Raw genomic sequence first — 17,314 nt, forward strand, 5'->3', positions numbered from 1 at the left:
TTTCCTAGGCGTGAAGTGTTGACAGGATTGCCTGGTGGCTGATTTCTAGTGGCCAGACACCAGAGCTATTAGAGGGGTTCAATGGTGGCGGTGGGGCTATTGGAATCAGGAAGGCTTTGAAGCAGCCGCAGTAATGTGTCTTTCTGTAATGCATTCAGCCAAGAATTGTTTACTTGCTGCTTTGAATGAACCCTGTAATGATTTTACCCTGAGCGTTAATTGATGTCTGCAAATGTGCCAATTGCCACTGTGTATTAATTTTTGCTGCAACCTCCCAGTGTATGTCACAAATAAAGAATCACTATCTTCGTAAAACCAAATTTTTATTAAACAGCAATATACAGATTAACATTTCTTACAAGGGACATGAGAGTGAGCAGCACTGTGTTTAAGTCCAGCTTCTGTTATGGGTGCAGTGCAAGGGGTAATGTGATGGGCTGGGAATGTGAGAGAAATGTGTGTGGGGAGTTTGGGGAGGCCAAGGAAGGCAGTTCTATATAGGCTGCAGCGAGAGTCGAGCATGCATATGTTCCACCTGCAACATAATCAGGGGACCTGAGCATCTCTGATTGGTCCTCCATGAGCTTTATCATAGGATCCTGTCCCTCTATTATCTGCTCTTGCCCCAGTCTCCTCTCCTGCTGTAAATTTCTAGTATTTTTGTTTATTCTCTCTCTCCACTCTCTTTGCTCACTATCAGCCTGATTTCACAATTGCAGCATTTTGTGAAATATGTCCTCCTTACTCCTCTTTCACTTCCTTATGTGATAGAGGCACTCTACCAATGTCTAGGAGCTGGCCCTCAAGGGCACATCTGCAGAAGCAAAAGAAACAATAAATGGAGCCAGTATTGTGTGTGCACTCACAGCCTTGAATCATAAAAGTTATGTAATCCTCTTTCTCACTTTCCCTTAGCAAGCAGGCAGCACAGCCAGAGCACTAAAGATGGTGAGTTTGGCCCAGACATGGTGGTGCAAGATGGGACAAAGGGTCTCAGTGGTTTGAGAAAGGGATCAGTAGAAGCACCTAGGGACACTATTCTGAATACTGGCACTGTTTTCCACAGATGGGGGTGATAAACGCTGAAATCACGTACTGAGGATAGCCAAAAATACAAGGGCATCTCCTGTATGTGTGCGGCTTCAAATAGGATCCATATGCTGCTCGCCTATGTGATGCTTTGTTACTGCAGACATAATTGCTGATTGGAGAGAAGAAACAAAGCAGCGCTGCCAAGGAACGTTTGGCAGAGGATTGAAGAGTCTCTACAGGAAAGTTTCCTAGAGATCTCTATGTAGGATTCCCATGCGATCTGGATGTGCATTAACATTTTTTTCTGATGGGTCGCAACTGAGTAGCTGCACAGGGGAATGCAAAACAGAGGCAAAAAGTACCTAGTGTTGTTAATTTCAATCTCTTCTCTCACATGCATCATATAACAAAATAAAGGATAGCTCTACTTTATGTCACAGTGCAGTATCAGTGTAAAATGAGTATTTACCAGAGCTCTCCTCTCCTGCTTCAGGCACTCCAGAGCGAGACTGCTGGGACTGGCAAGATCCCTCCAGAGTCAAAAAGAGATCCTGGATGAGCCATTGGATGAGCCTGTCACCTGTCCCACATCTTCCTCCAACTCAACCTCCTTGTCCACCACTTCATCCTCGAGGTTGACTTCCCTCGCTGCTGCCTCCAGTCCCACTGAAGAATCTACAGGGCTCTTGGTGGTAGAGGAGGGGTCCCTGCAAAAACTGTATGCAGCTCCTTGTAGAAGAGGTATGTTTTTGGCACTGCACCAGAGTGATGGTTTGCCTCCCTTGCCTTCTGGTATGTCTACCTTAGCTCCTCGATCTTAGCATGGCACTGCTGCATACCCCTTTCGTGCCTTTCTCATCCATGCCATGAACAATCTGCTCATAGGTTTTCCAAGTTCCTATGGCTGTATCGGAGCTGCAACTGCACAGCCTCCTCTCCCCACGGCCAACAGATCCAGCAACTCCAGTGTACACCACATAGGAGCCTGTTTGCTACAGAAAGCCAGAATGGAGCTTCAAAGGAGAAGGGGCAAATGCATGTGTACCTGGCTGTAGGGCAGCAGAGTACAAACTGTTTACCAGAGGAGTCATGCTGGGCATTGTGGAATGCCTCCTGGATGCCACTTAGAGCAACATAAGGAAGCACAGTGTCCACACTGACACTGCACCACTCTAACTTTCAGAGTAGCAGCTGTGTTAGTCTGTATCCGCAAAAAGAACAGGAGAACTTGTGGCACCTCAGAGACTAACAAATTAATTTGAACATAAGCTTTCGTGTAGCCCATGAAAGCTTATGCTCAAATAAATTTGTTAGTCTCTCAGGTGCCACAAGTAGTCCTGTTCTTTTCACTCTAACTTTGTCACTAAAATCTCTATGCCTTGGTGGTTTTGTTATGTCAGCATAGCAGGAGAGTTACATCATCAGGAAGAGCACCGTTTTGCGATGAAATCTGACTTTTGTCCACAAAACTATGTTGTGTAGACAAGGCTTAAGATTCACAAACCTTTGGATCAAACTTGGCTTCAGATTTTAGTGAACCTGGACTGATTTATGGTTGGAGTCTGAAATCATGCCAGATTTAAAGTAAAACTCAGACAGAAGCCACACGTATTGAAACCAAAGGAAATGTTGACATGAATCACCAGGAAAGGAAATTACAGTATTTCAAAATCTCTGATTATTCATATCCAAGCTGTAGAACAGAGTTTTATATTATAAGTGTGAAAGCTAGTAGGGCATACTGTATGTAGATCTCCTCCGCTAGACACGTAAGCACTCATTTAACTATTTTGGGATGATGGTACTGTATACGGATGTGTGCATGAGCCCACACATACACACACACACACTTGTTCTCTTTGTTAATGTTTATATTTATTGTAGATGACAGCCACTCCAGTCATATAAAGTCAGATTATTCAGGCTCTATGAAAGTGGAACGTGGGACAACAGGGAAAGTAAAATCTATTCCCCACCTTAGAGTCAATATATGACGATGTCATGTGAGCCTTTCCCACTCCCTACTGCATATGGGCTACAGTAGTAATAGAAGCCCGTACACTAGTTGTGTTGGCACTTGGGTCATTGGATCTGTGAGGGATAGATGAATCTGCAGCCCATCCCTGTGGCTTTTGCTGCTGGACTATGCAGGTCTTGGAAGGCAGACCATTTCCACAGAAGGCAGGGAGTGTGCATCTCTGCCAGCAGGTTCTTCTGTGCAGGACTCAAGTGGTGCAGGGGGGCTTTTGTGAATTAGTGAATTTTATTCTGAAAGTAGGGATGTACTCAGCCCTAGACCCATGGGTACTGGAACTAGAGGTGATGGGGGTGCTCCCACCAGGGGTGGCTCCAGACCCCAGCATGCCAAGTGCGTGCTTGGGACGGCATGCCGCGGAGGGTATCTTTGGCTGCATGCCTGCGGAGGGTCCACCAGAGCCGCGGGACTGGCGACAGGCAGAGTGCCTCCCGTGGCATGACACCATGCTTGAGGCGGCGAAATGTCTAGAGCCACCCCTGACTCTCACACCCCCTGGCTAGAAGCAGTTTCTATCATATAGAGGGTTTACAGTTTGGTTCATTAACTTTCAGCACCCTCACTATACAAATTATTCCAATGCCACTGCCCAGACCTGAACTTTCCCTAACTTTAGGGAGATTTAAATCCAGGTCTGAACTTCATGGCTCAGCTATTGTGGGCCAAATAGCATTTCAGATCTGAAACTGCCCTGAGAGAGGGAAGGGGCTTAGCAGGGAGAGTCCAGATCTGGATTCAGAACCAGCCTGAGACCCTTGCTAATTGTAGATAGAAACAAACATGAACGTGAGAGGAGAGGTCAGTATTTGATGTTTGTTGTGTTGGCAGATTTTAATAGCTTCCAACACTGGAAAGAAAAAAGAGTGAAGGATAGAATGTCTGTACATCTCTGAACAGATTTGAAGCTCACATCTCTAGCCCAGCTCAGATAAACCTGAACCTACTTTGTAGACTGAAAAATCCTACTGAAGTGAGAGCAATCCAAAAAAAAAAGTGATGTTCACCAGTGTTCAAACCTCTAGTGTAATGTTTTGTGCAGCTCCGTTTAACTTACACTAAATGCTTTAAAGCAGCAATGCATTTTTATCTTTCTGGGGGGGAAAAACTTGATTGACAAGTTAAAAAAACAAGCAAAGAGTTTCCAAAATTAAAAACCTAAGGAAAAGCACAGAAGCTATTTGTTCTCTGTATATGAACTACAATTAGGATCTGTAAACAAACACAAATAGAAGAATTTAATGTTAAATGTAGTAAGTAATAATCAGTATCTTATAGAAAGATAGCCAAAGGCACTGACATTTGAACAGCATGTCCTCTCTAAGCTTAGCTTGCTTGGTAGTGCATATCTGCAAGTGCTTAGCTGTGTTAACATAAACCCTCATTAGGCAGGATTAGGCAAGAAACAGTGACAAACAGGATGGACACTAACCCTCTGAGGAACCAATTCAGACACTACTCACTAATTATCCTTTTAAATTACTTTAAGATTCAGAGAATGAATATCAGTGTACGTGCATTTGATTACATGGGGAATTATGTTTTACATACTACAACCTGTTTGTATTTTGCAACAGTTTTTAAATTCTCTTCTTCTCCACACTCAGTTCTCACACATTAAATATGTCCGTTCTACAGCATCATTGGAAATGAATAATCCTAGTTCAAAAATACTGTTTTGTAGATATTTTCATCCAATCTTTGTTAAGCAAACTTTCAAGAGCAGCTCAGGTAATTGTCTCTGACAACTGGGCATTAACTATTTAATGCTGGTCCCCAATGTGGGAACTACAGCTGTTTAGAGACATTGACACCAAATATTTGTGAAAATGGTACTTTTAATTGTGAACTTCATGTTGGAATTGCCACAAGTCCTGAGAAAGGAGTGGCATGATGTTTTGCTGTACCAGGAACAGACCAGTGGCCAAATAGTGACTCCTAGAACACTTTGGTTGCTGGTTTCCTGCATTTTCCCATCACCTAGAGTAGATTACATCACCCTGCATACAAACTCTGAAAACTGTGTGTGTGTGTAGGGCGGTCAGAATCAAGGCTCCTGCTATCCCCTCAGGATGTTCTCCATGGTGCAGTATGAGTTACAATCGTATCCTACGTTTGTTATGTTAAATTAAATTGTTACTTTCCTTAAGGCTGTATGAATTGGATCTTTCATTAAAAACAGAAAATGTATATAGTCCAAAATACTTTAGTAGAACATATATATAGATTTAAAAATTATAAATAAACCAATTTTTTAAAATTGAAAATCACTTTCTCATTTACTTACCTGACAAGATTAATTTCAGAATTCTGAGATTACCTTTGCTAATATCAGAAGTGAAATGAAAATGCATCGAAGTGTTTTAAGTGTTTATGTTATCATTACTATTGTAAATGAAGCATATATTTTAAATATAAGCCTTGTTAGACAAATAGGGGCTGATTCTTAAATATTTCACTTTAAAATTATTTTATGTTAAGATTTTAAATCTAGCGCAATATATTCTATTATTGGGGTCTCATATAGATTTTCAGATACACAATGAAGACTAGAGATCAGGGTTCGTTACTTCTTTTGAAACAAGTGATGATGTCAGTAATATGTAAAGCATGCTCAGAGGTAGTTTCTTACATAGTTTTTACGTTAATGATGTCATCAACTACAGCATGAGCAATATATGGACTTAGATCTTAATAGTGAAAAGAAGGAAGGTATCATCTCAATTTTTGTTTGTTTTTGTTTTGTTCCAAATATAAATAAATTTGCATAGGTCATATTTTCAAAGTGGACTGATCCCAGCTAATAAATATTTATGCTCAAATTATTTTTGAATGCTATTTGGAATAACAAAGTTATTCATAGCTGCATAGATCGTAAAGCCAGAAGGGAACACTGTGATCATCTAGTCTGACCTCCTGTATAACACAGGCCATAGCAATTCCCTAAAATAATTCCAAGACCATAGCCTTTAGAAAATATCCAATCTTGATTTAAAAATTGGCAGTGATGGTAAATCCATCATGTCCCTTGGTAAATTGTTCCAATGGTTAATTGCACTCACTGTTAAAAAATTATGCCTTATTTCTTTATTTACTTCCATATAAACATTGTGTGTTCAAAACATTCAATTACCCTGCTAACTATATCATTTTTTGTACTGTACAAATCTAAATTTCCAAGAAGACTTAAAATTACTTATCCATGTTTTTTTGACTATATGAACTGAGGACCAAATCCTACTGTCTTCCCTTGTGAATATAGTCCTATTGACTTCAGTGGAACTACTATACTTCCTTGAGTATTGTCCGCAAAGTTTGGCCGTTTGAATACATTTTTGAACACATATATTATGTCAAAAAGCTTATCTTTTATAAAAGCATTTCACTTCAACCTAATGTTCACCAGTAACTGCACATTGCACCATAGTAACTCTAACTCAGGAAACAATCCATGCAACAAACCTCGATGCCAACTCTGTCCACGTAGCTACACCAGCAACACCATCACAGGACCTACCCAGATCAGCCACACCATCACCAGTTCACCTGCACGTCCACCAATGTAATATATGCCATCATATGCCAGGAATGCCCCTCTGCTATGTACATTGGCCAAACTGGACAGTCCCTACAGAAAAGGATAAATGCACACAAATCAGATATTAGGAATGGCAATATACAAAAACCTGTAGGAGAACACTTCAGTCTCCCTGGACACACAATAGCAGATTTAAAGGTAGCCATCCTGCAGCAAAAAAACTTCAGGATCAGACTTCAAAGAGAAACTGCTGAACATCAGTTCATCTGCAAATTTGACACCATCAGCTCAGGATTAAACAGAAACTGTAAATGGCTTGCCAACTACAAAAGCAGTTTCTCCTCCCTTGGTGTTCACTCGTCAAATGCTAGAAGAGGGCCTCATCCTCCCTGATTGAACTAATCTCATTATCTCCAGCCTGCTTCTTGCTTGCATATATATACCTGCCCCTGGAAATTTCCACTACATGCATCTGACGAAGTGGGTATTCACCCATGAAAGCTCATGCTCCAATACGTCTATTAGTCTATGAGGTGCCACAGGACTTTTTGCTGCTTTTAGTTGAAAGATCTATCTATCTATCTATCTGAAAAAGAATGTCCTTTCTTTTAAATGAATATTTAAAATTAAAATATGAATTTCTAGAGTTTCTACTTTCTATTATTTTAATTTCAAAAGTATTGAATTAACTTGGCCTGACAGATCATCGGTGTAGTACTAGCCAACATGATACATAAACTCCAGGTTTATAAGCAACTTGAAGAATTTTTTTTTTACTTTAACCTAGTAAGTAGGAGCTAAGAGGGTACAGGTTAACTATGACATTCTAGGCAAATCATCTACTGTAACAGCTATAGGAATGTTCTGCATGAAAACATATCTATGAGTCAGAGGGGAATCAGAATTCAAGTGTGGGTGAAAAGTTAGTCTAAAATGAAAGGAGAAAAATGCAAGAATGCCCCTTGGTTGTATCTATTATGCTAAGCCTCAGTCTTGGGAACATGAGAGCACCTTTGGCATAAACATTTTGGTTGAGGTCAAGTGGGATTAGGAGAATATATATTTGGATGCCCGGGGCCACATCACAAAAAGGAAATATTAATTAAAAAATCAGACTAGAGGTTTTACTTACCCTCAAACTATTTTTCTTTTAATATAATCATTTGTTTTTCCAGTTATTGGGTCTGATTTTGATCTCACTTACCCTAGTATAAATCAGAACTAGCTCAGTAAAATCAATGTAAATGAGAGGAGAATCTGGCTTACAGTATGTTGATGAAATGCAGATTGTTAAAATAGAGATATTAAGTTACAATTAATGAAGATAAGAGACTAATAGCACTAAGCCAGGCTTTATGCAGATAATGGCTGAGTGTACTCACTTAGGGTCTGATCTAAAACCCACTGAAGTCAGTGGAAATGCTTCCGTTGATTTCAGTGGGTTTTGGATCAGAACCAGAGGCCTTGGTCCAGCAAAACAATTAACACATGAGCAGTGCCATTGACTTCAAGTTCACACTGCAGCCTTGATTCAGCAAAGAACTTAAGCATGTGCTTAACTTTAAGCATGTAAGTAGTCTTATTGATTTCACTAAGACTATTCAGATGTTTATAATTAAGCACATGCTTAACTGCTGTGATGAATCACAGCTGTAGCATCCAGTTCAACCCTTAGTGAAGACAATGGGGGCCTTTCCATTGACTTCACTGGGGGCTTTTCCAGAATAGGAAAAGTGGTTGAGGTCATTTGACCATGACCTTTCCCCCAGTATAGATGAAGGTTAACCAATGCCAAATGATTCAGTCCTATTTCTATATTCTGATGTCCAGAACACCACCTTCAGCTCCAAGAGATGCCCCAAAATTCTTTGTATTGGATGTCTAGGAGAACTTTAAAGTGGCATGGCAGTTGAGACAATGATTCAGTGAAACATGCTGAAATTGTAGGCTCTGGAGTATACACAGAAGCATAGGAATGAGCCACGCTCCTGTGGAGGTGGAACCATGAGATATTGAGTCAGTTGCTGTTTTGTTTAGTAGCAAGAAAAAGATGAGACCAGAAATGCCCAGATCACTGTCAATTGTATGGGAATGTGCCATGCTTTGTGGGAAAGGGTTAGTAATGTGAACTAATATCCTCTAGGAACCAGGATGAAACTGTATTTTGACTGTGACCTGAACCATATTTGAACCAAGAACACTCGATCTGGATAGTGACTGTATTAAACTGGTGTGTCACTTCGCTCTTGCTTGAACTGCAATTTATCTCAGGCCACAATCATATGAACTTGCTCCTAGCCCAGTGCTGCTTACAGCACACATGTGGCTCCATAACACATTTTCTTAACTTACTGTACTTCATTCCCAAATATACTCATTTGTTTTTGAAGCAGAGCGAACAATTATAAAATCCAAAACATAAAAAATTCTCTTCTAGCTTTGAAACATGTACAGGGAAAAAATCTGGAGATATTTTCATTATTATATTTAAAATATAATTTTGGCTCTGAGATGCAAAATGCTGTTAAAGGAAAGTTCTGTGTTTGCGATAGCCCTCCATTAGGTTTCCCATTAAAAAGGAATGCTGTTAATAATTTCATTTGTACACATTAGTGTGAAAAAATACTATCTCACTGAGTTTGCCTTGAAGTTCAGACCTGATTTCAGGAAATAGCATAGGAAGTCATATCCTTGTGGCATTTTACTGATTTGTCTACTTATTTTAATTGTAACACATAATGATGTATCATTAGGTGACAAAGACATTGCCTTAGGAGAAACAAAAAAAAAAAGAGTTCTTACCTATTTTACTTTCATTTTTCATATGTGAATTAACTTTGAATTTGAGTACCAATAAATGGATATCAGTAAAAATTATTGATGATTTTTAATCCAAGTAAGGTATTTACTGAACATTAAATATAGTAATTGAAAATTACTTATGGAATCAATTCCTGAATACACTTTTTCCTTTCGTAACAAAACTGATACTCAGTTTCACAATTAGCAGAAACAATATGTTTGCTCCCAATGTATATGTTTGTCTACAATAGTAAACATAAGCAACTTTTTGCCTATCATATAATGACCCTAAAGGCATTGTGGGTTAACAGTGATTTAATCCCCTTATGCATGCATAATACGACAAGCTTTGCATAAATGATCATAAATAATTGGTATGTATAAATAATTCATCATTTATTTTTGCGGTAGAAATAGAATTCTTAGATATATTTTAAACAAAGAGAATATCAGACACGATCTCAATAAGTAAAGGGGATATAACATATTGCAAAAACAGTGTTTCAAATAATCAAGACTCTTATGCATTCAATGTATATTTTTATTTCTTTCATGATAGCATATTATATTGCAAACTTGTCCTTAGGTATGATATAATACATATTTAACAGGATCATAAAATAACAGAAGACACATAGTCCAAATTGGACATTTATTTCAAAGCAAGAGGGACTGACATGCCAGGAAAACAAAAGGGTATTGTGACTTCTTGGAGAGTGGATATTACTTTTGTATTTTCATATATCTTCAGTATCACCTTCAGTATTTTGTCGAGATCCTTCTAAATCTATATGTAGCTAAGAAAATTCTATAGTATAAATGCTTATGATAACTGATTATGTAACAATTGTTAAGTGATTCCATAGTGAAAGATTAATTGGGTGCATTACTATTTGTGATGAAGGAATTCCATAAAAATAAAATAAAAAAACCATGATATTTTATATAGTGCACTGCTTTTAATCTGGAAAACACTGATTCTGGCGTTCCATCAAGCCACTTATTCAACTAGCTTAATGAAATCCCACTCAAGTTCTTCATAATCTTCTTTAGTTTCAACTAACCTAATTAGTTACAGTCATCTGTAAATTTTACCATCTTGCTGTTTACAGATCATTAAAAATATATATTAAATAGAAGTGGCCATTTCACAAGATTCAGAAGTTTTGAAAAGATTCCAAAAAATATGCAAAAATGTTCATTTTTAATTATTTTTTACACATTCCTGTATTAAACATTTCCTGTCCTAGTAAGGAACCATAGAGTGCCCCACGGTTGACATGTTGAAAACTACCATTTATTCATTCATATTCTTTGGCACTTAGGCATTTTCTAGTACAGGACAGAACTTTGACTCTCACTTCATGAATATTTAATTTCCTTAATAGCTGCTTATGAATGATTTTATTGAAGGCTTATTGAAACTATAAATAAATTGTATCAACAATTCTTCAATATCCACTATTTAACTCATAGTTCAAAGAATTAGTGTAGAGTAGAGAAGCATGACTTAGCTTTGGAAAAGTTGCCATTGTCCCCATCATACCATGTTCATCCAGTTATTTTATAATAGTATTTTTAACAATCATTTCAACCAGTGTATCTCATAGGTCTAAAATGTCTAGAGGGTTCCCTACCTCATTTATAGAATAGAGGTAGAATATTTGATGTCCCCCCATTATAGTAGCTAGTTTTAATGAGAGATTGTATACTTTTGTTAGCAGCTCCCCTCATGAATGACTACCTCATGGTCTGATTTATTGGTCAATCAATTTGCTGCAGCACCTCTTTCACAGCTCAGTTTGTGACAGTACCTCATTTTTCTTACCTGAAAAGAGTAGATCTCAAACAGCTATCTCCCCAACATATTACACTAGTGAATATTTTTCATTATAAAAAGAATCAGAAGATATCTTGAAAAAGCTGATATATCAGAAGTCATCTTACAGTTTTCTTACTTCTTGTGTACTTCGGCTTTATCAAGGCATGTTCTGTTTAATCTTTTTTTATGAAAAACAGATTTTGGTTATGTAATGTTGTTAGTTGTGGGATTTATTCTGCTGGCAAGATATGCCTCAATTTTACAATCAGTTATGCATGTACTTAATTTTAAGTCCATTGACTATATTTTGAACATCTATTTCTTTCCCTGCAATCAGGCCTTGTGAAAAATATTTTAGACAATCTTACAAAAGTTGTATTCAATGAGAAAAACAAAATCATCTGATTAAATTTCTCATTCAAATTGAATGTTCTTGTAATAGATTATTACTAATGCATGCTGGCTTTCTAGGAATATTGAACAACATTTGCCACAACTTTCAATAGTAAGATAGAGAACACTTGTAAGTTTGCATCTGGCCTGTCCACTGGCTTCTCTCATGATTTATTTTTTCTTGCTCAATCCATTTAAAGGAGCTAATGCCATCACTGACCTACACAATCCTGACCTACACAATTGAAATTAGAACCTTTTAGGGAAAACTATTTTGACTGATAAAGACCTACCTTTTTATTCTTTGGTGTGATATAATATTTCTTTTGGCAAGGGGTCACTGGTACTCAACATACATCATCACTAACTTATTAGATCTTGAGGCAATTAGCTGAAAACAAACAGAAGAGACAAACCGTGTATTGAACCATAGAAACCAGAAGAAAATAGCCCATGGTTGTCCATTATTTCAGAGCTGCATCAAAGGCCAAGCACTGGCTTCAGTTTAAGAAAGAAGTACATTGTTTTCATGTAACATCTATACAGTACTGGGGGGTACTGCATTATTTTTCTGCTGATTCAGGTTACATCCAAACTTGGCTTGCTACAATAGGGCAATGGAAAGAATTTTCAGTTTCCACCTAAACACTATATGCAATGTGCTGCATGATTAGCTAAGGATTAAAAATCCAATTAGATCCTCCCTCGACATGGGAAGTCAAATGAGGAATTTTGAGAAACGTATTGAAAACTGCTACTTAATATAATGGCGTTTAACATGCACTAAACAGGGAATTGATAGCTAAGAGACTTGCTGAATCTTCGAAGCAAATTGACCTTAACAATTTCCAATGATAAATATCCTTTTCTTAAAATAAGAAAAGTTTTAAATTTAGCTGAGAAACAGAGACATGTTTCAGTAATTCTGAATGGAAACATCACTTTGTCTTCTTATAAAAGAAAACATTCGTTTAAGAAAAAATGTTGGTCACTATCAGTATATTTATGAAACAAATAAATGTTCTGGTTAGATTATCAAGCCTTTTAAAACATTTAAAGTATGTGATACATTAAAGTGGAAAGAGAAAGCAATTTGATGTATGGCCCATATAGCTTTCTTAGTAATGTGCTACCTAAGTTGACATGGTAAATATTATTTTATCCAATATTATGTGACTATAGTCACACATGGTAAATATTAAGAATTATAATGCAAAAGCTTCTTTGATTCTTATCACCAAAACAAAACTAAATTCAAAGATCTCAGGAAAGAAAAATAATTATGTTAGACATATCTGGTTATGTTTGCATCTTGCTTTTTATTCCTTGGCTATTAAATGGACATTTTTGTTTATACTGATTGAATCATACCAGTGTATTTTATGCCAATAGTTTTCTTGTTAATCATAGTAAATCTCTAAATGTATTAATGTATTAAGAAATTACTTATGCTAAATTAAACCACTATAATGCTTTATTAAAGATTCATAAATATGTCTTTATCCTGAGTGGAAAATATATTCTAATTATGTAGCATGTGCAAAAAATCCTTTAAGACTCAGTTCATATGTTCATCTTAAACATATAAGCCCAGGTCCTGTGGTGCAGTACAGTCTCTTTGTGTTACTGACAGATTCTGGACCTAAAACCAGTGTAAGCAGACTCTGGAGTATTATATCACTATTCTTCTTTTGACTTAAAGTCAAAGTAGTAGCTACTAGATGACAACCCCACAATTTTGCTGTCAGTGTATGTGGTGTGGGCAGGGTTTCCCTACACCCTTGTGACCTCTGGCTTCTGCATCAGCCCTATGGAACAACTGGCAGCCAACTGATCTAAACTGTAGTGCAGGACTAGCCTAACACACAGCTAACTTGAAACCATAGGACCGCAAAGGCCACATTTGTATGCTGCCATCCTTCTCCCTCCACCCCAAACTGCTGTTTGTCTTTCTATGTCCTAGCAGAGGACATGGCAATAAGATTTTAGAGCACTGAATATGAAAATGTCTTCGTGAAAGTTGCTCCACTTCTCAGATATATTATGAGCCCATCTTCCCATTAATTGCTATGCTACCTGTTTTCATAAAAGCCAAAACAAAACAAGAGTTGTTAGAAAACAAAATACTAGCTGACAGGTTTTTTCTATAGCCAGAAAGATTTTTCTAGACCTTCCAAAAAGGACAGGTTTATTTTTTTAACCTATTTATTTTTGCTGTAATGTTTCTATTCCTTTTTTACCATTCTGTTTCTGTATCTTTTCATCTAATAAAAGTTTTTCAAAGTCACTGGAATGATTTATAAGAGTCTTATCAATTTCATGTGAGTGGTCTATGGAATGCTAGGATTTAGTCAAATTCTTTCCCACAAGAGGTTTCAATTTGTTCATCATCCCCCATTGGTATCTGGTTTCGAGACATGATGTGCTGAACTACCTTTAATATCAGTTCTGCAGATACAATGCATTAACAGTGAAAATTAGACACAATCCTTTTAGATCTGATGTGCTGCTGTTGTCTTTAGGTTGTCAGGGTGTCAAATTAATGGCAATTGGAGAAGGTTGCCATGACTTAAAGGATCACTATTAAAGGAAAAACAATACTTTATATCTTTTCTGAGACAAAGGAAGGCAGCTGTTACATATTGTTCTGCTATCAAAAGAATAATACAATGTTTTCTACATGATTATATTAGCTATATATCTACATACCTGTATCTAGATATAGCTATACATTTCTTGTAAAAGTTAATGTAAAGTTAAAGTTATGTTGTAACTTTAACCTAGGAGTCAGAAAATGCAAATATTAAGACTGAACATGTAACTTTAACTCTATCTTCTTGTGAGTATGCATTAAGATACAGTATACAATTTACTTAAATAATACACTCTAAAAAGTATATTGTTTTCTATTTGCTTAGCTCAGTGGTCCCCAAACTGTGGGGCATGCCCCCTAGGGGAATGAGGAGGAACATTTGGGGGGATGTGGTGGGGCCCAGGTCAGCCCCTGTGGGGGCTGGAGAGGGAGTGCCACCCAGCCCTGCTCTGCCCCTAGCTCCTCTCCAGGCCAAGGGGTAGCTCCACTCCAACTTCACCTTCAGCCCCAGATCCAGACACAGCTCCTGCTCTAAACATGGCTTCAGTCCTGGTCCTAGGCCCCAGCTCCCAGCTGCGGCTCCCTCCCTGCCCCAGCCCTGCTTCTCAGCCCCACCTGCAACTCCACTTCCAGCCTCAGGCCTCAGCTCCCTGCCATGGGCCCCAGCTCCACTCCCAGTCTCAGATGCAGCTCCGCTCCCGGCCCCAGCCACAACTCTACTCCCAGCCCTAGCTCAACTCCCAGCCTCAGATGCAGCTCAGCTCCTGCCCTTTGCTCCATTCCTGACTGCGGCCTTGGCTGAGGCTCCACCCCGGCCCTGGCCATGGCTCTGCTCCTGGCCCCATCCCTGGCTCCGCTGACGACCCCAGCTGAAGCTCTGTTCCTGGCCCCGGCCATGGCCCCAGTTCTGCTTCCAGCTCCTGGCACCAGTTTCCAACTGCGGCTCTCACTCCCAGCCCCTGGACCCTGCTTCTGCTCCATTCCCAATTCTGGCCCTGGCCCCAACCCAGCCCAGTTCTGCCCTGTTTCCCTTTCCACTCCCAGGCCAGCTCTGCCTCTTGCCCCAACTTTTCCCCCATCCCAGTTCAGCCCCCAGCTCCACCTTCAGCCCAAGCTCCTCTTCTGAGCCAACTGTGCAGTAATGGACAGGGAGCACAGACAGAGTCCGTTAATGGTAAGAGGAAGACTTAGATCCATTTGTATAGCATCTTGTAACCTCATTAGTGTATGCTTACACTAGTGTTATTGTCAGAATGATAGAGTCCATAGGTGCGAACTCCTTGGGTGTTCTAATTCAGCAAGAAAATAAGTACATGCTTAACTTTGAGCATTCCCCTTCATCCTAGGGTACCCCGATCCCTAAGCCATACTCATCACTAAGTATTTTTACAAAGGGATCTCCCTAGCTTTCTCATTCATTAGATCATCCCAGTCTACCCAACTTGCTTCTGAGTTCTCTATGGAAATAACTACCAGATCACTTAACCTTTCCTGCCCCAGAGATGTCCTCAAGTAGGTCTTGAGTAATTTTAGCTTGCTGAATCTCCTTTCATTAGCAGCCATGGTTACAGAAAGTCAGCAAATATATAGTGCTGTTTCTATGTTAGGGAAACTCTCATCTTTTGTGAATGTAGCTAAGGAGATCAATGGGTGCCTTTGTTTCCAAGCCACCCCTAAAGGTTAGCTTGCAAAAAACGTAATGAGCTCAGTCTTGTTCGCAAAAGTCTCAGAGTTTAAATTAGGATAGCTACTTGCTAAGTTTTCAGCATGTTATTCTAGGTCTTTGGTGCTAGCACTTTTCAGTCCCTTGCCTATCAAAATGCAACGCTCTTTTTTATTAACTAACTAACTAACTAACTAACTAACTAACTAACTAACTAACTAACTAACTAACTAACTAAAAATAACTCTCTCTATGATTCCATCATACTTATGCATCTTAAGCCTGGTCTATACTGGGGGAGGGGTCAATCTAAGTTATGCAACTTCAGCTACATTAATAATGTAGCTGAAGTCAACATATTTAGATCGATTTACCGTGGTGTCTTCACTGTGGTGAGCTGATTGCTGCTGCTCCCCTGTCGACTCTGCCTGTGCCTCTCGCCGAGCTGGAGTACAGGAGTCAATGGGAGAGTGCTTGGGGATTGATTTATCGCATCTAGACTAGAAGTGATAAATTGATCTCTGCTGGATTGATTGCTGCCCGCTGAGATGGCTGGCAGTGAAGACATACACTTATTGTCCAATTGTGTTAACATTGTATCTAAAATGAGGTTGAAAATTTTGGGGGGGATCTCATGATTTTTCATCCTTTCCTTCCTTGAGATCATTTCTCTTTGAACTTCATGGATATTCCTAATGTTTTAGCTTTGACATAGCAGCTTCCTTACATGAAATAAATCCAGAAGACCATAATTCCAATAAAGCACCTTACAAATGTAGATTTTTTGTTACATAACTGCACTCAAAAACAAGACAATGTAAAACTTTAGAGCCTATAAGCCCACTCAGTCCTACATCTTATTCAGCCAACTGCTAAGACAAAAAAGTTTGTTTACATTTACAGGAGATGATGCTCTCCTCTTCTTTTTTGCAATGTCACTTGAAAGTGAGAACTGGCATTCACATGGGACTTTTGTAGCAGGAATTACCAGGTATTTACATGCCAGATATGCTAAACATTTGCATGCCCCTTCATGTTTTGGCCACCATTTCAGAGGACATGCTTCCATGCTGATGATGTTCATTAAAAAAATAATACATTAATTAAATTTTGACTGAACTCCTTGGTGAAGAAAAGTATGCCTTCTGCTCTGTTTTACCCATATTCTGCAATATATTTTATATTATAGCAGTTTCGGATGATGACCCAGCACATGTTCATTTTAAGAGCAATTTCACGGCAGATTTAACAAAATGCAAAGAAAGTACCAGTGTGAGATTTCTAAAGATAGCTACAGCACTCAACCCAAGGTTTAAGAATCTGAAGTGTCTTCCAAAATCTGAGAGGGATGAGGCATGGAACATGCTTTCAGAAGTCTTAAAAGAGCAACACTCTGATGTGGAAACTACAGAACCCAAACCACCAAAAACGAAAATCAA

The sequence above is a fragment of the Chelonoidis abingdonii genome, chromosome 2 (assembly GCF_003597395.2).
Source record: "Chelonoidis abingdonii isolate Lonesome George chromosome 2, CheloAbing_2.0, whole genome shotgun sequence".
Lineage (NCBI taxonomy): Eukaryota > Metazoa > Chordata > Testudines > Testudinidae > Chelonoidis > Chelonoidis abingdonii.